General features: G+C 44.5%; 1 long non-coding RNA gene across 1 annotated transcript in view; it reads left to right on the top strand.

The window, feature by feature from the left end:
- Window positions 1–24499, top strand: part of LOC124554039 — a 34335-nt gene that overhangs the window by 5656 nt on the left and 4180 nt on the right. The window contains exons 2-4 of the long non-coding RNA XR_006968214.1: window positions 4149–4404; window positions 4519–5205; window positions 16872–16999. This is a non-coding gene — a long non-coding RNA (uncharacterized LOC124554039). The remainder of the gene's footprint in view (window positions 1–4148; window positions 4405–4518; window positions 5206–16871; window positions 17000–24499) is intronic.

Below are 24499 nucleotides of genomic sequence, written 5' to 3'. Positions count from 1 at the left end.
GAATCCAGGTTCTGTTTACATCATCATGATGGTCGCATACGTGTTTGCCGACATCGCGCTGAACGCACATTGGAAGTGTGTATTCGTCATCGCCATACTGGCGTATCACCTGGCGTGATGGTATGGGGTGCCATTGGTTACACGTCTCGGTCACCTCTTGTTCGCATTGACGGAACTTTGAACAGTGGACATTACATTTCAGATGTCTTACGACCCGTGGCTCTACCTTTCATTCGGTCCCTGCGAAACTCTACATTTCTGCAGGATAATGCACGACCGTATGTTGCTGGTCCCATATGGGCCTTTCTGGATACAGAAAATGTTCGACTGCTGCCCTGGCCAGCACATTCTCCAGATCTCTCACCAACTGAAAACGTCTGGTCAATGGTGGCCGAGCAACTGGCTCGTCACAATACGCCAGTCACTACTCTTGATGAACTGTGGTATCGTGTTGAAGCTGCATGGGCAGCTGTACCTGTACACGCCGTTATTACGGCCAGAGGTGGTTTTTCTGGGTACTGATTTCTCAGGATCTATGCACAGAAATTCCGTGAAAATGTAATCACTGTCAGTTCTAGTATAATCTATTTGTCCAATGAATACCCGTTTATCATCTGCATTTCTTCTTGGTGTAGCAATTTTAATGGCCAGTAGTGTATATTCGTAATTGTTGTTTTCCTATGCCACGAATGATTTTCCAAATACAAAATTACGTTTAGTACCAACTCCTTCAATACGTTTCACTGGAAACGGGAACTGGGGCTCCCTGTCCGACAACGTCGATGAAGTGCCCCACACCTGTTTCAGTACCACGTTCTTTCTATTGCCGTGCACGTATCATCACCACTATACGCCTTTTGTACATTGTTCGCACGACACCACCCATTCCACTGACTCATTTGCAGAAAGGCTAATCCTTCATTCGCCACTTCTTTCTCACTCTGCGAAATTTCTTGGGTTTCTTTCTGACGGAATCTCAACTTCGGCTACTGTTACTGAAGATATAACGCAATGCTTGCTTTGTTTATCGTTTCCATTGCTCTGCTTTGTATCAACACCATTAGCACTGTAGCACTACCGTGACTTACTCGTCGACTAAGCAGTTCAGCTACGCTCCGTAGCCTCGTGCTGTCGACAGCATTTGATACCTTCAGTCCCTCCCCCTGTTGGCATCTGCAGCCAGTGTTGTGTTAGCACGGTAGGCAAAATGTGGGGCGTGGAATGACGTTAGATCTGACATGCCAACGCATGTACAGCTTGTGCCTTTACCCTTAGCTAACAGCAAACACGGAAAACAAAATGGGTTATTGGTAGGAGTGAAGCAGGAAATGCAAATGTTGCTTTTACGTCCATTTACATTAACACACCTGGAGGATGCCTTACCTCGGCTTGTTTACGCTTGCCTTAACTCGAGCTGAGGCGGCGGCATCTGATTTTCATAGTTCCCTTCGAAACTTTAAGGTGTTTCATCTAGAGAGGTGTACTCCCGCAATTTCATTATTTCACACTAATTATATTTTTTGCGCTGCTATTTTTTCCGCCAGTATATTACTGGCGATCTTTTCCCATCACTCCTGGCTGAAGTAGGAATGCCCACAAACTTCCTCAGAAAGTGAACTTTGGCAATCCCAGGTAATGCTTTCAGTCATACACTTGTTATTTGAACAAGATAAAATATCACACGATAAAAACTAAAGATGCAAAAAAAATGATCTCATACGAGGCAGAATCGAAGTACGATTGTTTCATTACATATATTTATAATCTGCACAACCAGCTCTTTTCTGGGGCTTGTAGAGTTTCCAGACTTATAGAGGTTCCAGGCTGTGGCGAAGTGTGTTCCCACGGCCGGAGAACGCGAGCGGCCCGCGGCGCGAGTCGTCCAGTGCGGGGGTGGGGGCCGTGGCCCGCTGCGTGGGAGGCCAGCCTGCCTGCAGCCAGACACGCAGGTCGGGAGTACGTGGAGGAGGCGCGCCAGTCGGCCGTAAACACACTTTCGCTTAATCACAATAGTAGTAGTTTCCTTTCCTTACAGTGATAGTCAGGGAAAGTCCCTGAGGCATTGGCAGTAACTGAGGGATTATTCCAGTACGGGAAGCTTCAAATATCGTTACACAGTTGACGGGGACAGGCTCTCGCGAGAATAGATCCCACGTTACGGAGAGCGCCAAGTGAGTCAGTCGGCCCTCAGACACGACGAGGCGGAGGTCTCCGTGTTGGGTCAGGAGCGTGGACTTCCCTCTGTACGAGTCAGTTACGTTCATTGATATCGGGTGTGCATTACTCGAACGTTCGCAGTGGTTAATTACAATAGACATACCGCAATGGCATCCCGATCTTTTGGTTAACAGTAGCAGCTGCCCACAGTCCTATCAGAAGCCACTGTTTCTATGTTTACAGCCCGGTAGCCACACCGACGGCGAGTGACGCCATCAGAATTAGCAGTCTCACTGGGCGGGTACGGAACTTTCAGAATGTTTACCGGCGAGGTCAGCTCACCGCCGAGGTAGCCTCAGCTGGGCTGCCTTAGCGAAGCGGATCTGACGAGTGTAGCTGCGCGGGCTAACCGTCTGTTCCTTCACAGAGACATTACGCTTTGTTCTTTCCTTTTGCTTCATTTTGCAGTCTAACTCACTGAGGGTTTTATCACGCATTTGCTCAAAAAGACGTGAGTCCCTCGTGAGGGAATGAGCATGCAGAATATCTTTTGTGTGTCCAGAGATTCTGCCGTATACTTTCTGGCAGGTGAGAACAGATCAGCGCTTTTTAGTGCAAAGCCACTCTCTGCCACCCAGTGCCTTCATTGCTACTTTATTTGCGGCGAGGAACCGTATGTCAACCGCACTTGCATATCGGTCGACAATTTCAGTTCGATTATTTCAAAAATGATCTCAACATTTGATGAGTACTTAGCTATTAGATTTGTTTTCTCCCTGCTCCGTAAGCGCTGAACGTTCCCACACAAGTACAAAGGGACAGAAGTGCAACTACTGCCTCGGAAGTGTACAGAACAAATGAACGGCAGCGCCTCTGCTGCTTACCTAACGAGATACCCTGGGTAAACACGGCTACAGCTAAGAGGAAAATACAGCTCAGAGGCGGATCCCGGAGACTAAAGCGAGAGGAGAGTGGTATGCCGATTACATCATTGGGAATTCCAGCTTTTCTGGCTGCAGTTACTTGACTGTGACGCAGTACTTGGCAGGTAGACTATGATGAGACAGGCTAAGTGTGCGGCGCTCCAGGAGATGAGAGTACAGAATGCCCGGGGTCGTCATTCACGGCCCAGCCTGGACTGGAGATCTGAAGTCACCAGGAAAGGCTCCCACCGGCTGCCGCTCCAGTCCGGAGCGCCCTGCCGCCTGCATCTCAGCTGCCTCTCGGCTAGCTTGGAGTCTCCTCTCCAGCCCCGCACTGCCAGCTCTGACACCAACGTGAGACTGTATCTGCTCTGGCGTTCTGCAAAGATCTATGAGCACGGGTCCATATGTTTTATTCCCAATCTCGCCAATCAAACCAGTTAACGATAAGTGTGATTTTCACTTAAATATTACTGTCTGCGCCTAGCCAGGTACATCGCACGTTCCTGTGGTAGCGGTGCTACCTCTGTCAAGCTGGGGCAGAACAGCATGGCTGACATGCGACATTAAATTATTTTGTTGAAAGGATGTCGAAAATATCGCAAGCGAGCTGCCTCAAGGACTCAGAAATGCAACAGCTGCTATCAGTGTAACCAGTTACGTATTGTATACCGAGTGGCTCCCCGTGAGATGGGCGAGAATGCAACGTGGCATTCTCCGCTCTGCTCAGGGCCTCGATGCACGGATCGTCCACACCGATGCGGCAGTCAGAACTTCGGCTCATACGGAATGACGGCACAGTGTCCAGTGTTGTACTGTCGGCGCAGCTCTTCCCGCTTCCTCGTCAAGGGGAGCCGCACCAGTGGCCGCCGTGCTGACAGTCAGCTGACTTGTTGGCCTTTTGCTTGTAAAAGTGTGCAGCACGCCTCACGCCGTGTCGATTATCGTTGGCTGCAACTCTCTTAGTGTTTCACTTTCAGTAGCTGCTAGTACTGATGAGCATATGAGTAGCCCATGGAAGCTCGTGAGTCAGTCCAGACCTCGAGGTGACTGAAGAACGGTTTGCAGTTTGGTCACCGGACTTCGTAACGTGCTACAGCCGGGAGCAGCCGTCCCCCGCGGTCTCAGGTGCGCGGCGCCTGGAAGACCGCCTCTTGCACTCCGGACTGCTGCCGCCGCCAGCAGGTGGAGCGTTGGAGGGAGGGGGGTGCGCCGCCGCCCTGGCGCAGCTCCGCCGCGTCCCGTATTCTGAATACCGGGAATTCCTCGAGGAGCTCGACTGCCGGATCGCTGACGACTGTATCGACTCCCGCTGTGTACCGAGGTATGTAGACCACTCGACGCCATTACTACTAACCGTACAACAAATTATTTCCTTAAATTTATTCTCAATGCTGTCACCTACTTTTCCTATTTTGCGATACTATCTGTCAATAAGGGCACATTTGTGAGACCCAAAGAGGAAGCGCGCTAATACCTTCTGCCGCCGCCTCTTCTGTTGACACTTTCCACCGAGCAGTCACCAAATGGCACAGGAGAGACATGGCAGCGTCTTGAAAACGTGGTATTATAGTGGAAGTGCTGCTCGTGATTATGGCGCCATGGAGCAGACGGTGAGCCATGTTGTGGGGGAGCGCCCACTCCATGCCTTTGAAGGCGGTCTGCTGTGCTTGTCCAATCATAGTTCTGGCTGCATGTTTGTATGTGAATTCTTGTACTTCATCAGAAACGATCAGTTCACCAGAATATGTAAGCAGACTCGCATACCAGCCGTAATGTAAGCCATAATTCCTGACACCTCGATTCGTCTCTAATGGGCTGGCGACCTCTATCAATGGGAAACGTGAAAGCTGGAGAAGGGCAAGTTGAGTTTAGTTTTCACTATTCTATTCTACAAAATACAGTCAAGTTTCAGAATATCATCTGTCACATAAGCTGACTCCATTTTATTTTGAAAGGTTGAACAACATGGAATGGAACATGACAACGCTGCAAACGGATGATCTGAGGCATCATATCCTGTCCCAGTCAGCGTATGCTGTTCGACGCATCACAAAAGCCATGGTCGGCAGGGTGAATTGTGAGTGGTGGCGTCAAGTTGAGTTTGAATGGAGGAATAAACGTGGTGAGTATATTATTTGGAAGTTCGTTATTGTTAAATAAAGCGCAATGTGCTCATTTAGGTATTCTATAAAAACTCTCGTCGAAGTTAATCAACACATGGTGATGGAGTTGCACCACATTTGAAAATTCTGTCCTAATTAAAGTGCACAGAAATAAAAGCATAAGAACTAAATAATAATCACACTGAAGAAAAGAAACAGTTATCTAATCACAACCGATTTCATCTAACAAGAGAAGATCACCAACCTGGTCTCATATACAAAACGCACAGTTGCAAGGTGTGAGCCCCAGCTGTCTATGTCGCGCGGAGATATGGGCCACGATTATGACTGTATGCAGTTAAGACCTTCTGAACACATAGCTTTTCATCGCTCGTGTACCACCTGTTTCTGGTACGCTCCGCTGCGTTCGCCCATTGTCAGAGCTCGAACTACTGTGCGGTACGATGAGTAAGAGGTTCGCGTTTATAGTGCCGGTGAACCGGCAAGCTATAGTGTGGCACCTCCAGGAGCAGTATACAGTGACGGTCAAATTGCCACGTTTAAACGTCAAAGCTCGCGACAGTTGTGACCGGTAAGCGTCGTTATATGTGGCTATTCGACTTACACGAGGCAAAAGAAACTCTATGGACGTTTCTTTGTGCTACTATTTGTACCTTGCGATTTAGTTGCGGCAGTCATACAGAAGACCCGTTACATGGAGAGAAGAATAGTTGATTGACGTTAGACTATTCTTTATGAGAGGATGGTGGTCACAATGATGACGATACCCTTTCACCACGATCATTTTCGTCGAACAACTTCATTGGCACAATGCGACGGAGACGTAAAATCACGAACTGACTGCTTAGGAAGCTTGCTTTGAAGAGGTAATATTGTCAGATTTTACCTTGCCTCTGTCCGTAACAGAGATCTGTGTGTGTGTGTGTGTGTGTGTGTGTGTGTGTGTGTGTGTGTGTGTGTATGTGTGTGTGTGTGTGTGTGCGCGTGTGTTTTATATAAAACTGCTGCAAAATTTGTCCTAAGATATTGCTTAATAGTGTTGACCATATATGCGCTTGGCATTGAAGTCCTATCTGCTCATATTGCTTACCCGTTTTTCATGTTAAATCACATGTGTTCTAGTTGAAGAACAAAGTTTCGAAACACATGGGCCAGTCGTGACCGGCTCCACACACGTCTTCCCACACTTGCGACATGAAGCGGGTACGAGGGCTCTGGACGTCACCCCGCTGCACAGTACTCTGCACTCGTGCATCAGGCAGCTGCAGTGCAGCGGAGCCAGTGGCAGGCAACCTGCACCTACAGAACTTTAAAAACTCTGCATTCAAGAAGTCTAAAATGAGTATTATCATAAGTATGGCCATTTATTTTAAGAGGGGGCGGGTGTTTGCTGTGTAGGATTGAGATCTCGCAAGTGTACGTTTTTCTCCTTACAAAACAAGGTCGAGTTAGTTATGTTTATGTGGAAGGTTACAAGTAATAAACGTGAAGGTTGAGGACAGATTTCATTCGATGTCAGATAAGGAGAGATCATGCTGACACAGGAGTAGAGCACACCGCCTCTAGCCTCGACAAGGGCCTGAGTTGGCCGACAAGGAGAGTCCACGAGTCTCTCCAGTTGTGTCGTGTTCAGCTGACGTCACTCAACAGGTCCCGTAGAGCCGCCAGATCGCAGCGACGTTGAGACCGCCGCTGTCCACACGCTGGAGCCAGAAATTTCCTGTGAGGCTGAGACCGGATGGCTTAGCGGGCATGTTGGGATGCGGCAGGACGGCTGTGGTCGTCCAGCCAGGAGCGTGTCCACGCGGTCTGTGAACACGGCTGCTGTCTTGGGAGCGTCCCCAGGGCACTCAGAATGAAGGTGGAGCGCAGGTCCGGATTAAAAAATCACTATGCGATGTGATGCGATCTAGACTGCTCGCTCACTAAACTTCAGCACAGATCTCTGACACGTGACGTTTTAAGACTCCCGTTCATTGTCGTTGCGATAAAGGTGACAATGCAGGAGGGTACTGTAACTTTCACGAAATTTTTAGACCTTTAATGCCATACGCTACAGAGCGTACGGGGATCCACTGCACGATGCCAACCCCAGCAGAACAGACACTAAGAGTCGCAAGAAACGACAGAGCCCGTGTCCTTAGAAATAGTGTAAAGTGCGTTATAAAAAGTAGTGGAATTTGGCACATTGTGTACATTTATTTACTTCCTTATGCGTTTATTCCACCTGATAAAATTAAGGCATTTGTGCACTCTCTTACATATAACCTGACATCTCAGTAAGTCAACATTACGACATGCGAAGTACACGAGCAGCACACGGTAGTGATAATTATACTACTTCTGCTAATAACAACAACAACAACAATGGAGACACATAAGGACACGCGTTTCTCTTGATGGTACATGCACAACTGTTGATACACATCCCAGTCATAAAAACAACTGCTGATGTACAATTTTGCAACTGTAGCAGGTATTATCACTCATGACAGAAATTAATGTGTGGGGTTTCATAAACTCCACATGTTATGCTTTATATCAGAATACACATACTACAAAAATTGTAGCTCTGCCTCTTTAAGTTGACTTAGATGTAAAACAGTGAAACTGTTTCAAACTGTGGATGCATTACTTTTACATGTTTGTTCGCCTTTCTTTTAACAAATTACATGATAAAAATATCAAAACTTTACGTATTGCTATTACATAACATTATTGCTTCAGTACAAACAGTCATGACTGCACACGACGTTTGACCTTGGAACGGAGTGGAAGAGAGGGGAGTCCGTTTCTCTCTCCCTCTGTCGCTCTTTGTTTTAACTCGCAACCGTCGATAGCTATAGAAAACTCTCGCTTCCCCACAGGAGGTATGCTTCGAAAAGGATCGAGGCACAGGAAAGTTCCATCTGAGGTTACGTCCTGGTGAGGCTCTTGTTAATACTCGTACTTCTGTATTTATGGGAAGAATTTTCCGATTATCTACGTCTATAAGTCGAAATCTATCGTTTTGTAAATCCTGCTCGTAGTTTGTCTGGCACGTGTAGGGCCAGATATAAGCTCAGATCTCAATTGAATTGCGATGAAGAGTGGATAGGAGTTTAAGAGAATTGTCTGGAAGAATAAATGCGGGAAGGAGTGGGACACTGAAGTGGAGGGCATTCATGAAATGCCTCTGAATTCCTCTTGGGCTGTAGATACTACGTTGATGAATACCACACAGGCAGTTCATTTGAACAGGAATGGACATCTATGAAAAGGGCATCACCGAAGTTGGACAAACAAATAACTGGCAACCAATGCTGGACAATCGCAATAAAGTCATGAGAGGTTCAATTGAATATTTTATTAGAGCATGTTACGCGTTTCGGGATTACACCCATTTTCAGACATATGTTACAAACAAGTACAAAACATAAGCGAACAGCATACTCAACACGTCTCAACGTTACATAAAATGAGATGTGATCATGTGAGTTACATACCGCAAACTTCAACTCCTTCCTACCCAACCAGGCGTACAGCCTTGACAATTCAAAGAAAGTGTCGAATAATATATGACTGCGGCTCGAGCAGTCTTGAAGCAGAGCCTATACTGACGCTAAACAAGTCAACCAGCAGCGAAGTGCCCTCGGTAGGGGGTGCTGTATGGTTTACATGTAATTTAAGATTAATAGACTCATCATATAAATCTAACAGGGTGTAATTACGACTAGCAGTCGGAATGGTACTTCTGTACACGTTAACACTAAAAGTTTCTTAATTTTTTTTTTAAATCCAAATTTTTTTTACATTGCCATACTATGCCTATAACCAGTAGTGGCACTAAACACAGCTCAAACCATATGTCAATATAAAATAAATAATAGGGAGAGGGGGGGGGGGAGTTCCTTGGTGAATAAACCTTTCAACCTCTCAAATCTCTAAAAGAATACCACCAAATTAAATATAACCAACATTATCCATCATAAACTAAAACCTTGTGATCAGCTCGCGTACACAAACGTCTTAGGCGGCATCTGTTATAGCCAACGGCAACCACATCGGCGGAAGCCATCCGCCTATCGAGTTACAGCCAAGTGATACTCATGGGCCATGATTCCCCAAACAGAAGCCTTCAGACAGCAACTTACACCCCTCTACCACATGGAAAAAGTTTAATGGTGAGGGGAAGAGCATTTTCATAAAATCGCAAAAGATACGTGGGCTATACCTCATACATTCCTTATATAAACTAGTGGCACGACAACTGCTCGAGTCCTACATATGCTATCCGGATACCGGAGAGATATAGATTTTTAAAAAACACAAAACATTAAAAGTGTTAAAACTTTAGTCTAAAATCAATAAAATAAACCATGGTGTCACCAAAGAACACCCAAAGGCCAAGGTGGTGAACAAATCTGTAAATGCCAATCTATATGCCCATCTAACTTTCCCTGTATGACGTTAAACTAGCCAATCACTACGCAAAAAACATAGCTTATCATAACGGTACGTGGACAGAACACCACCAGCTCCTATAAAATACACAATCATACTTCTAATGAGGGGATAATAGATACCAAGTTCAAAATAGTATCCGTTCAAACAAGCCAGAAAACCAGTTGTTCCCACCGGAAGCCTGTTTCTTAAATACTGGGTGTGCAGCGTGCTGTATACGCGTGTAGATCTCTAGATCTTCAGAGTTATCTAAAATCTTCCCTTCAGGTTATAAATGCTGAATTCTTAGGCTATCTTGTATCAGGGCCCGCTTTTGGCCAGTCTCCCTCATATGGCAGCCCAGCCCACTATTATTACTATAGTTATGTTCTCTAAACCTTGTGGCAAAATCCCTACCCGTCTGGCTAATGTATGTCCCAGCACATCCCCCACACTTAAATTCGTATATACCGGATTTCTTAAACTTATCTGTTTTCCCTTCGTCCTTATGTAGTAATATTCCCCCAACTTCTTTTTTGTATGGAAGCCTACGCGAACGCCAGCCTCCCTAAATGCTCTAGTTATTTTTTGGCAACATGGTCCAACATATTCCATTGACACAAACTTACTATTTAATTTTTGGCGGCCTGACTGCCGCGTCCTGTTAAGAATTTTAGCTCCAGACTCTCGCATAAATTTTTCCTAGCACCCGTTAGCCCGTCGTAATTACACCCTGTTAGATTTATATTCGGAATATATTATTATTGAATAACTTGTGAATGCAGCGCCCCGACACTTTCGTTGCGTTGTCAAGACTGTACGCCTGGTAGGGAAGGAAGGAGTTCAAGGTTGAGGTATGTAACTCATATGACCAGATCTCATTTTATGTAACGTTGAGATGTGTTGAGTGTGCTGTTCACTTATGTTTTGTACTTGTTTATAACATATGTCTGAAGATGGGTGTAATCCCGAAACGCGTAACATGTTCTAATAAAAGATTCAATTGAACATCTCATGACTTTATTGCGATTGTACAGCATTGGTGGCCAATTATTAATATAAAAATTATCGCAGGCCTCAGACGGGATTTTATGTCCTATATATCAAACAAAGATAGATATAAGGAGCTAACGGAAAAGAAACCTTGGCAAACAGAAAAAACACTGCAACTGATCGGTAAATGTAGAAGATGCACAAACGTTCAGAGGAACACAGGAATACAGCAGTATAAGTCACTTGGGGACGAAGTAAGTAGGGGTAGATGTGAAACCAAAGCGAAATGGCTGTTGGAAAAATGTGAAGAGAAAGAATAACACATGGGCGTCTGAAAGATTTATTCATTGTACAGATTACTCAAAAGAACATTTGACGTAATCTTTAGGAGTGCATCAGGAATTCCACTGTCAAATGCAAAGGAGAGTGCAGGTAGGTGGAGAGAGTAAACTGAAGGCATCTACGAGGGGAAAGACCCGTCTGATGACTTGACAGAAGAAGAAATGAGAATCACAACGGAAGACACTGGAGATCCCACATAAGAGTTGAGTTGAGTTGTTTGGGGAAGGAGACCAGACAGCGAGGTCATCGGTCTCATCGGATTAGGGAAGGATGGGGAAGGAAGTCTGCCGTGCCCTTTGAAAGGAACCATCCCGGCGTTTGCCTGGAGCGATTTAGGGAAATCACGGAAAACCTAAATCAGGATGGCCGGACGCGGGATTGAACCGTCGTCCTCCCGAATGCGAGTCCAGTGTCTAACCACTGCGCCACCTCGCTCGGCAACCACACATAAGAGTCAGAGCTTAACACAGCTTTTGAAGGCAGAAGCGATAGGTAACATACCTTCGGAGTTTCCGAAATCATTGGCGAAAGTGTCAACCAAGAACTACTTAAGTTGGCGTCTAGAATATACGAGAATGGCGCTATACCATTAGATACAACGCTGAAGATATAAGCAGATACTTGCGAGACCTATCACACAATGAGCTTAACACCTCATGTCGACAGGAATAATATATACAGCGGAATGGAAAAGATAATAGAGGATATGATAGATCACGATCATTTTGACTGTCAGAAGGCTAATAGCACAAGAGAGCGGCACGTCTGACATTGTAACTGATGAGGGAAGCAAAACTTGGAAAATAAAATGGACACATTCACAGGCCCTGTAGAACTAGACAAAGCATCCGGAAATGTAAAATTCTGCAAAATGTTCGAAATATTGAGCAAAATAAGAGTAAGTTGCAAAGAAAGACGGGTAATACGTACAAGAACCAAGAGGGAACAATAAGGTTGCATAACCAAGAACAAAATGCTGTCCCATCGTCCTACCAAAGTATTTGGTATGTTCCATTCTTCACCGATTCTGCTGAGAACCTCATCATTTCTTTTCTTATCAGTCAATCTAATTTTCGACATTCTTCTCTAGCACCACATATCAAACGCTTCAGTTCTCTTCTGTTCCGGTTTTCCCACTGTCCATGATTCACTTTCATAGAATACTGTGCTCCAGACTTACACTATGAGTTACTCGAATTCCAACTAAATCCGACATTTAATTGGATGGATAAAAAAAAACTACTCACCAAGCGGCAGCAGAGCACACACATAAAAGACTGTTGTGACTGACAAGCTTTCTGGCCAGTGGCTCCTTCTTTAGGTGGGAGGGTTGAAAGGGAAGGAAGAAGGGTGATGGAAAAGGACTGAAGAGGTCTACGAAAAGGGGTAGATTTTGGGAAAGTCACCCAGAACCGCAGGTCAGGGGAGACTTACCGTACGAGATGAGAAGGGAAGACTAATTGTTGGGGACTGCATCGGACGAGATTTGAAAACCTAAGAGCTTAAAGGCAGAAGACGAGGTTATGTACGACAGAGATTACTGCTAAGACATTTATCATAAGTTATAAAGAGTAAGAAGCTAAGTGCATTGTACATAACAGAGGTGGGATGGGGCGGTGAAAAATAGATGGGAAAGACAATGAAAGATGCAGGAAACTGAAATGGAGTGAAGCAAAGAGCAGTTACACTGATAAAAAGCTGAGCGGCGAGAACCAAGGACATGTTGTAGAGCTAGTTCCCACCTACGGAGTTGTGGGAAACTGGTGTCTGGGGGAAGATCCAGATGGTGAAACAGGCACCGAGGTCACGAATGTCATGCTGTAGAGCACGCTCTGCCACAGGATATTGTGAGTTGGCAGTGTATACCCTCACCCTATACCCATTCATCCTAACTGATAATCTGATGGTAGTCATGCCTATGTATAAGGCTGAACAGTGTTATAATAGCTGGTATATGACTTGTGTCGTTTCGCAGCTGGCTCTCCCTTTGATAGAATATGTTTTGCCAGTTACAGGGCTATTATAGGTGGTGATAAGAGGACACACTCTTATTAACTTGTGATCACTGTTTTAGCAGTAATCTCTGTGTTTCATGTTACGCTGTGTTCCACCTTTAAGCTTTCAGGTTTCCAAATCCCGTCCGATGCAGTCCCCAACAATCAGTCTTTCCTTCTCATCTTGTTCGGTAAGACTCCCTGACCCGCTGTTCTGGGTGACTTTCCCAAAATCTACCCCTTTTTCTAGACTTCTTCAGTCCTTTTCCTTCACCCTTCTTCTTTCCCCTTCAACCCTTCTGCCTGAACGAGGAGCCACTGGTTCTGAAAGCTTGCCAATCACAACAGTCTTTCATGTGTGTTCTTCCGCTGCTTCGTGAGTAGATTCTTTTATCTATGCTATTAAATAATTTTATCAGTAATTGTTTGTTTTCGATGTTACAAAACTGACATTTGATGTTAGTTGACTTCGTTCGGCCAGGAACATCCTCTTTGAATGTTCTTCTCTACTTTTTATGTTCTCTTTAACTTGTCCATTACGAGTTACTTTATTCTCAAGGTAGCAGAATTCTTTCAGTTGGTCTAGATCCTCGTCTACAGTTCTGACCTTAAGTTGAACACTGATCCCATTTCTGCTAGACTTCATTAATTTAGTCTTTCTTCGGTTTAGAGTTAATTCATAGAGTGTACCCATTAGATTGTTCATTCTATTCAACACCTCCTACAATTACCTTTCTCATCCACTGAGAACAGCACTGACATCAGCTATTCCTGTCATTGATAGCCTTTCAATGCGAATTTTAATTCCATTTCTGAAGCTCTCATTCCTTCTTCGATGTACAGATTGAATGGTAGGGGCGATTACATGTATGTCTTTCACCTTTCCTAATTTGAGCTGTTATTAGTCTTCCTATTTTATCCTCTAGTTCGATGTACATATTGCACGTAACCCTTCTTTTGCTAGAGGTTACACCCATTTTCCTGAGAGTTTCGGAAATCCTGCATCATTTTAAATTATTGTAGGATTTTTATCTAACTACAAATCCTACGGACGTTTCTTGATTTGTCCTTAAGTCTCGCTTTAATCATCAATCGCCGACCCAGAAGTCCTTCTCTGATGCCTTTACCTTTCCTAAAACCAAATGGATCGTAATCTAGCACTTCCTCAATCATCTTTTTCCTCTTATACACATATTCTTGTCAGCAACTTGAGTGTGAGAGCACTTTAGGTAATTGTGCAGATGTCCTCGCACTTATGTGCCCTTGCAACATACAAAACTATGTGAATGATATTTTCAAGAGATACTGATTGTTTATCTCGAGAACCAATTTGAATAATAATTTGGCTTCCAAATTTCTTAAGAATTTTCGAAATTCCTAAGAACTGTTCCATATGCCTTCCACATGACTTGATCGCGAGTCTTCCTAACCCCTGTTTGTTTCTGTGGGCTGCAGAGCTAGGCATCTCGACGGCCGCTGCTTCCCGTGATGTCTCACGAGGCCACCTGAGGACAGAGCAGCGTCGACCTGACAGCCACAGGCAAAAGCGACTCCCGCCGCTGAACACCACAGAGCGCCCTACACTATGCTGCTTGTGGTGTGGTGCCAGTGGTAGCCACAGATCTCAACCCAGGTTACATCGGTCTGTCTGTGATGGCTGGTGAACTTCTCAGCACTCTGTTGTCTCCACCCCAACCCGTGGCTATATATTCAGCAGTCGTTGCCCTACAGCCAGATGCCAGTGTAATGTGTCGGTACGATGCTCTCAAGTCCCTCATGCCGATGATTCGTTTTTTTACAGAGACATAAAGATGCACGTTCCTTGGACTTTCTCTTTTGCCCGCATCTCGTGGTCGTGCGGTAGCGTTCTCGCTTCCCACGCCCGGGTTCCCGGGTTCGATTCCCGGCGGGGTCAGGGATTTTCTCTGCCTCGTGATGGCTGGGTGCTGTGTGATGGCCTTAGGTTAGTTAGGTTTAAGTAGTTCTAAGTTCTAGGGGACTGATGACCATAGATGTTAAGTCCCATAGTGCTCAGAGCCATTTTGAACTTTCTCTTTTGCGATTTGCCGCTGAGTAATCCCAATAGCATTTGGAACACAATAAACATCGTGTACACACATCATTCTCCACCTGTGGGACTGTCTTTTCTGTACTGAAAATAAGCTCGCATAAGGATGAAATGCGAAAAATTTCGCACAGGCATAAAAATAATGCAGTATTTTTCTTAAAGACGTCGTATCTGCCATTAACTGTAACATTATTTGTTTCCACGGCCACAGTTCGATCCTATGCCCTTTATACAGGTCTACAGTAATAACCGAAAAATGAAGGGCAGATGGCATGTATAGAACGCCACTATCCTCCCATACATGAGGCAGTTATATTACAAAAAATGCTAAAAACAGCACATCACTTACATTGGGCCACTGGGGGTGTCAAAATTTACGAATCTTCTGACGTGTGTATATCTCACTGTTGTCTCTGTATGTTGAGTCTCCGAACTCAGAGTGTACATCAACTTTAGATGAGCGTAAGGATCATAGTTATGGTATAAGAAAAATTTATTGTTACTGATGTTAACTTCACTAACATGATTCCCCTCAAATCACTGTTCATGTTGTTCATATGACAACTGAGGCGGTTGGTGGGGAACATATTCACAAGTCGTTTCTTCTTTGTTCTTAGCAGTGATTATACATCCCACAGTAAAGGTTTTACATCAGAGTATCTTAAAATCGTGTTTACATTCGTTAACTGAATTTGCCATTCTGTTTACGATACAATCATTTGATGTAAATAAATAAGATAAGACATTTCTTTATTATGATAGGGCGTAATAGTACATATGGTATCCATCGTCAAAGGTTTACAGTAGCTTGGCTGTCATGAAACCATGGTAATAATAATCGTGTATATATATATATCATTTTATATATGTATTCTTTGTACCATATTAACATCACAAAGGCATAAATCGCATTCACAACAACTTTCGTACATGAATTGATCCACTGGACAAATAAAAAGAAAAATGAGTACAAAAAGTGAGATAAAAACATGTGATGGGATACTTGTCACGAATTACAGAACATTATGTGTATCACAATGTGATTGTAAAATGTACTGTTAACATGTAAGGTACTGTACCAGTACAAATGTAGTCATACATTTCCATGGTCCTTAGAACGTTTAGGCCGAGAATGGCTTTTTCAGCTACGCTTGCAAAACACCTTATTAATTTTTTTGCTGAATTATTAAAATATATTACTTATGTTAAAATAAATACAACCTAATTACAAAAACGTGTATGAGTGGACATAATTCTTCCTCATTTCCATATATATCATAAAACTCACGGGAAACGTCGTAAAGACAACTCATATTATAAAACCAGCATAGACACGATCCTGTGCAAATAGTTACGTCCTATGTTTGTCAGTAAGTCAAAGTCAAATAGCCAAACTATACATCCTCGTTAATGTTACTTTCTATTATTAGCACATAAAACTGACTGGAATTCATCTCAAGATCTCTTATTTCTTAAATCTGTCTTATTGTTGGGCAAGCCGTGTGGGTGATTTTTGAAATAGTTGTATATTTCCACTTCTTCAGGTATTTTGATACTTCTACCCTTAGGTTAATTTTTATTACTGGATCTACCTTAGGTGGTGGTACTCCTCTCTCTTTGCTTGATGTGCCCTTTAAATTTGTAGCTGGAATATGAGCTTTGTAAAGTCCAGTCAAGGTGTCCATGCTGTAACTCATACGATTAATGACATTGTATATTGATCTAGTTTCAATAGGTAAATGCTACCTGCATACACATTGTGGGGGCAGAAAGTGAAAGCTGTGCTTCCTACAGAAGTCTGATCCACTGGATTGTTCACCAGTCTGTCGTCTCCCGTCTTGTGCAGAACTGCAGGCCCAGGCGGCTGTTTTCTGGGAACGACTCTCCAGCTACTGGCGGGACTTGGCGCAGCTGCTCTCACATGGTGCGACGCACGCCTCGGAGCTGTTGGTTCCCCTCGCATTCGAACGTATGGTAAGTGGAGTTTTTTCCTCCTCTTATAATCTGTATTATACGTACAGGGGGTGAGAAAATGACACACACCACCTGGTCAGTTCTTGGAGACTGTTTCCCAGTTTACCTTCTTCACACTGTAGCTATCTTTGGCTCTCCATTTCTAATACTAACCATCTGGAAGAGTTCTGAACCAACCTCTACTTCTGTGAGCCTTGTGGGGCTATGATACAGGGAGGCTAAGCTCGGAATAGAGATCGTAGAAAATCGTCTGTATCTTTCTTTTCTCGTATTTGCTAGCTACTTCTTTAACACATTCAGATAACTTTGCATCCAATCCTGTTTTACAAGCTGAAGCATGTTAGCTTCATACTTGGTGGAGAGTGGTCTAGAGTCTCAGTGTAGCATTTCAAGACTCCATCAGCATCTTTTCTTCCTAAGAATCTCTACTCCATATGGAAGGCCTATAAAATTACTTCTCTCAACATGGAGGTTCGTCAGCTTCAAATCTCGTAATGAACCCGTATACGTACCACATAATTTATACAGTTCGTTACAACTGCTCAAACCCCTCCCACCTTAAAATTCACGTGACCATTTCCCACGACTCCATGACAAGACGATAGCGCAGCTGACACTTGTGGCTCGACGCCATTGGTGGCCCCCTGTGCTCACCACTGCAAGCCAGCACTGTCCCTGTGACACGGCAATGCCCCAGCCGCCGCAGCCACAGAGGACCTGCAGTTGAGGTCCACCAGTTAGCGCGTGTTGCGTCTGCGAGTGGCTTTGTTAAAGGCACTGTGCTACTACAGTCACAAGCGGAATATCTGGTGAATGGGTCAAGGCCAATGAAAATCTGTGCCAGACTAACGTGAAACCGGATGCTGCTTTCTGAGAGCATTCATCTTAGTCGTTAGCCTTTTGCACGTGTCTCGTGGCCTAACTCGAATCATTATCGAGTCTGAATTCTCTGTCTATGATTTATGAACACTATCACCAGTGATTTTCCCACTACCGAGAATAACAGCTATGTGGTCTTAACACATACACTGGACTCGCATTCGGGAGGACGACGGTTCAATCCCGTGTCCGGCCATTCTGATTTAGGACACGGCCGACTTCTTTCCCCATCCTTCCCTAATCCGATGAGATCGATGACCTCGCTGTCTGGTCTCCTTCCCCAAACAACCCAACCTTAACATATAGAATGGCCACTGTGCATTATGACTGTTTGGATTCTGACAGTAGTATACATGGAAAGCAAAATGATGCAGTATGATCTGTGTCTTTGTGTAACTTATTGTGGGGTATGTAGCAACGTGCCAGTCCCTACAGTATCGTGTGAGCCTCATTTTGGATCCTTTGAGAAGAGAAATAGGCAATACCTGTTTTAGTGAATTGAAAAGGTTCTGAGTAGATTAAATCTTTTTCCTATAAATATTACGCATGTTTGCTGGATGGTAATTTCAAAGATTGATAGTAGCGGGTTCCGTATTTAAGAATGGTTTCTGCCGACATCGTATTATGTCCTGTCATTGCATCTTGTTTTCGTTACCATCATCCATGCATTTCACTGCAGCAAAGGCAATTTACCTGATACGTATCCAATATTTTGTAGAGTTAGTACCTCACAGCTTGCGAGAATGTTTAAAGGACGACTTCCTTATTACATTTGCGGCGCAGGTACTCTTCGTTGATCATACACTGGACCTGCTTAGTAAAAGTGTAATTGCGAAAGGTTATTCCGTGAACCAATGTTGTACAGATAGTTTCGATTTAAAGACACACTTTGCTTTCTGAATGAAACTTAAGTCTCCAGACAGCTGCAGCAGTCTTGAGGTATTCGTATTCGAGATAATTCCTCTCGTGATTCTTCACTACAGCCCTGCAGAGTAGTACGGCAAAGCGTGCTGTGCCCCAGGTAACAACGCAGCTCGCGATTTTGACCCTGTGCCTCTGGTAACTGGGCTCTCACATAATGCTGTGTACAGATATGTTTGTATGTATGTTTAGAATAGTTCAAATGGCTTTGAGCACTATGGGACTTAACTTATCACGTCATCAGTCCCCTAGAACTTAGAACTACTTAAACCTAACTAACCTAAGGACATCACACACATCCATGCCAGAGGCAGGATTCGACCCTGCGACCGTAGCAGTCGCGCGGTTCCAGACTGAAGCGCTTAGAACCGCTCGTCCACATCGGCCGGCATAGATTAGGTCTAGATGGCAGAGAGTGCAGTGACGCCATGGCAAGGACGACGGATTCAACGTATTGGAAGGTGACGATTCAAAAGTGTGCACCACCTTCCAATTCACTGCTCCTGCAACACGATGGAAATTCTGAATTTTATTTTTCGTTTTCTATACTGCTTATCGAAGTACGGGTAAGAGTCGACTGCAGCCACATGTCACAATTACAGTGATTTTGGGTCGGTCCGTACCCCGGGCCCCCTACTGTGTGGACTCGGCCCGTGTCGCTGGCTGGCCTCCCTCGCCGTGTGTTGCTGTGACGCCCACAGCCGGGCTGTCGGAAGCGCGAAGCGGCTCAGACCGCAAACGGGATGTTAGCTGCCCGCTGACCGCTAACCGCACGCTGTCACAGCGAGGACGTGACGCACGTCCCACACACGCACACACACACACACACACACACGTAAAAGTGTGCAGTATTCCTGGCGCACATCCGCAAAGCTCTACTTACGCAAATACGACTTTGAGGCGATAAATCGCGATACCCTCTAGAACCGGTCGGCCATGTATGTGTGTATGTAAATTTAAAAAATATTGTATTGGAAGAGGGTTTCTTTGTTCTCTGGCACCTGCCATCAATATAAAACTGATAAAGGAGGTATTTCATTCAAAAAATATGAAAAAGAAGACCAACTGTGTTGTGAAAATAACTGAAAGCCTTTTAATTTCCATTTTTTCTCGTATTTGTGATATACGTAACAGTTTTGTTATTTCGTAATTGATTCATTACAATATACACATTGTTTTGTAATAAGGTTTTAATTTCCAATGTCTATTAAACACTTATTAGTAAGTCAGAGAGAGAGAGAGAGAGAGAGAGAGAAGTTTTCAGTGTGTACATACTTAGAACAGCAACAGCAATGGCAGCTCAAAAACAATACACACACACACACACACACACACACACACACACACACACACACACACACACACGCACGCACCATAAACATATCAAATACTTTCTTTACATGGATGCATATTCTACATGTTCCACACGAAATATATACTCTCTCTCTCTCTCTCTCTCTCTCTCTCACACACACACACACACACACACACACACACACACACACGCACACACACACATGGACGCACGCAATGTGCAATGAAACATTCATAACCTCAAACATGCAGTCAGAACTGTGACAAACAGTTCATCAAACTATTCCACACAAACCTAGTCACGTGGAACACCTTTCTACTAACAAATAAACCCACCCAGACACATCAGTAAATAGTGTAGGTGCAGCAGATTTCCACACCTATGCCCCTTCGATGAACCACTTGTGATCGTGATAGGACACCCCTGCTTCCAGCTGGAATTTCAGTATATACCTCAGTATATAACCTCGGTCGAAAGGTCTCCTGATAAGCATTTGTGGTGCAGCGCCAATGCCCTAGAGGAGGCACCTGTTGAAGTCCCTGAACGTGAAAGTCTTTCAGGCTGTGCAAATCACCGTGTCTGTCATGCAGACTTGTGGGATAGTCCAGCTCTACCTCTAGGACATATCCCTCAACAGCATCAGCAGCCACATATTTGATCTCTTTCCCCAGTCTGGTGATTTCCCCTTTGGACATCCATGGGAGCCCTTGAAAAGGGAGACTTTGTTGCCTGGTTTGCCTTTAGAGACAGTTTACATCCAGGTAAAGGATGAAACTGAAATCGTCAGACAACCTGTACTCCCCCTCGATTATTTGCAAGTTATTTGCCTTGGCATACCTGCGCACACATTGGCAAAGTCAATCGTGAATTGCGTGTTCCAGGAAGACATGCATCTCAACGTTGGTCAAGAATTCGCTGCTGGCTTGTGTCTTTCTAAACATGGAATCCAATCTCAGCCATATGCTACAGAACGCGAAGATGTTGGCGGTCAGATGTACATTGGTGTTCATCATTTTACATGTTCTGATAAATCAGAGATGCCGAAGTCCTGCTGTTCATTCACCAAGTGCCCGTTCTTTCCATTCATTATGGAAATGCCTCTTAGTTTACTAGAGAATCCAGATATTCGTATGGAAAGACCCCTTCTGCGTCACAAGTTAAAACTCTTGAAATTCTACATCATCGAGATAAGTGGCTCCCTTTGCCAAGAATATCTTCAGGAGGCGTTGGTTCAGCAAATTTCTAAAGAGACGTGAGCATGAAGCCTTGTGAATCCAGGAAGTAGAGCATTATTCTTGGTGTGATCCTCTTTGAAGCGGCATGTATTTGTCAACGGTGTCAGCAATGACACTGATCTTATTATCCTACAACCCAGACTCGTCAAAGTGCTGAACTAGAAAGTGGGCATCATGCTCACTTAAATTGTGGAAAAGATGGCTGTGTGCTGTGGCAGTTAGTACTTAAAGTTTCATGGGTTGTCAGCTGCACTCTGGGACTTCCCCGTTAGTGGCAACAGTCTCTACAGGGAGCTTCCTCACCTCTGTCCAGACAGTCCCCAGATATAACGATCAGCTGCCTGCTTGTACAGTGCATCATTCTCCTTCACGTTGGTCATGAGGACGTTTTCACTATAAATATTATAAACATCCCGTACAAGACTTTCAAGCTCAGTGAGAAACCATCTCGCACTATTCCCTTGACATAAGATTTTAATTTTAGAGTTATACGTGTACAGAACTTGATGGGTAGCCACATATCGTATGCATCATTTTGTGGCAGTGATATGGGAGGCAGAGGCACCACGTTCACACTGTACCGCAGGAGCTAGGAGGCGCTCTAAATCGACGTAAACAACGAAGGGACAGAAGTGTTGGTGAGAGGCATTCTTAAACTTCGAGAACCGTTTATCCTTGATAAGCATTTCCACACATATTGTTTCCTGGCTCTAGCAGCCAATCAGGTGTCTTTCAAGATACATGCTCCTGGTAAACGACTTGAGACATCTACAGCAAAAATATCTTGCACCTTTCTTGTTTTCATTTCAAAGGAACGTAGGTGGGACATGCATTTTATCCAAACGTTGTGTTGCTTATCGTCTTCAGAGATTAGCAGCCGGTCTATACTTTTTGGATGTTTCTCGGCTAATATGGACAAGAAGAAGGGACCACCTAATTTACCCTCGACTTCTTTGTCGATGTACCACACAGCGTGTTAATGTTTGTCTTCTTCTTATGGCTTTCCTACATTCGGCCATAAACGAGAAATTAGGACGTCAGTGGACATCTGGTGTTTGTTGTGTATCTGTATGCCCTGTATTTTTAGGGTAATTTCTATCGCTAGCGAGAAACAACCATGGAAATCAATTTAAATTCCTCTCATCATGATTCTGGGCATTAGGACATGCTTTTTGTTAGCAGTATATACTTTTGAAGAGAGATGCAACTGGACCCCACAATAAGTTGATCAAAATCTTATGAACATAAATCAAGGTAGAGCATACAGCTGAGTGTCTTACAGGACTCCCTTTCCTGCACCTCAGAAAAGTGACTCAGTATGACCACTCTGGTATCGACTCACCCCATGATGTCACGACAGCTCTCCCCCTAACTTGGACAATGCTCTTCCACTCAACAACACGTCGAACTTCTAATAACTCTGCACACAGGAAGGAGAAAGAGACGCAGTTGATAAGTATCTAAGGAAGGAGAAATAAAAATCCGTATTCGTATAATAATAATAATAATAAATTCTGAGTACTTACACATAAAACTGTTGTTGTGTTCATTACTGGAATACACTTCCAGCAGCTCATCATCAGTGGGCATGTTTGTCATTAAGGGCATATCCAGCATGGGTACTAGAGGAGGTGTATGACGTCGGCAGGGGAATGTGTCTGAAAGAATTTGGACAAACCCAAACGAAAACACAGGTGCAAAAGAACTAGTAGCTGGCGCTCGTGTCTAAACAACGATATTCGCATTGAGAACATATACAAACTAGACCATCTCAAAAATAACAAACAAAACATTTAATACTGTAGAATAAGCGATATCTGCCTCTGAACAATCGAAGTCGTTCCCCAGAGATCATCATCATCGTCATCATCATTATCAGCTGCTGGGTTCAGATCCCACAGCGAGTAACGCCCGCTCACAGCTAGAAAAGAAGAAGTAGAACCCATAAGAATCACTTACACTACTGGCCATTAAAATTGCTACACCAAGAAGAAATGCAAATGATAAACGGGTATTCATTGGGCAAATTTATCATTCTCCAACTGACAGTGATTACATTTTCATGGAATTTCGGTGCGTAGATCCTGAGAAATCAGTACCCAGAACAACCACCTCTGGCCGCAATAACGGCCTTGATACGTCTGGGCATTGAGTCAAACGGAGCTTTGATGGCATGTACAGGTACAGCTGCCCATCCAGCCTCCACACGATACCACAGTTCATCAAGAGTAGTGACTTGCGTATTGTGACGAGCCAGTTGCTCGGCCACCATTGACCAGACGTTATCAATTGGTTCTGTATCCAGAAAGGCCCGTACAGGACCTGCAACATGCGGTCAGGAATTGTCCTGTTGAAATGTAGGATTTCGCAGGGATCGAATGAAGGTAGAGCCACGGGTCGTAAGTCATCTGCAATGTAACATCCACTGTTCAAAGTGCCGTCATTGCGAACAAGAGGTGACCGAGACGTGTAACCAATGGCACCCCATACATCACACTGGGTGATACGCCAGTATGGCGATGACGAATATACGCTTACAATGTGCGTTCACCGGGATGTCGCCAAACATGGATGTGATCATCATGATGCTGTAAACAGAACCTGGATTCATCCGAAAAATGACGTTTTGTCAGTCGTGCACCCAGGTTAGTCGTTGACTACACCATAGCAGGCGCTCCTGTCTGTGATGCAGCGTCAAGGGTAACCGCAGCCACGGTCTCAGAGCTGATAGTCCATGCTGCTGCAAACGTCATCTAACTGTTCGTGCAGATGATTGTTGTCTTGCAAACGTCCCCATCTGGACATGGCTGCACGATCCATTACAGCCATGCGGAAAAGATGCCTGTCATCTCGACTGCTAGTGATACGAGGCCGTTGGGATACAGCACGGCGTTCCGTATTACCTTCCTGAACCCACCGATTCCATATTCTGCTAACAGTCATTGGATCTCGACCAACGCGAGCAGCAATGTCGCGATACGATAAACTGCAATCGCGATAGGCTACAATCGGACCTTTATCAAAGTCGGAAACGTTATGGTATGCATTTCTCCTCCTTACACGAGGCATCATAACAACGTTTCACCAGGCAACGCCGGTCAACTGCTGTTTGTGTATGAGAAATCGGTTGGAGACTTTCCTCATGTCAGC

The sequence above is a fragment of the Schistocerca americana genome, chromosome 11, assembly GCF_021461395.2.
Source record: "Schistocerca americana isolate TAMUIC-IGC-003095 chromosome 11, iqSchAmer2.1, whole genome shotgun sequence".
Taxonomy (NCBI): Eukaryota; Metazoa; Arthropoda; class Insecta; order Orthoptera; family Acrididae; genus Schistocerca; species Schistocerca americana.
Note: the sequence above shows the minus strand (reverse complement) of the source record. Positions and strands in the feature narration are given on the sequence as shown.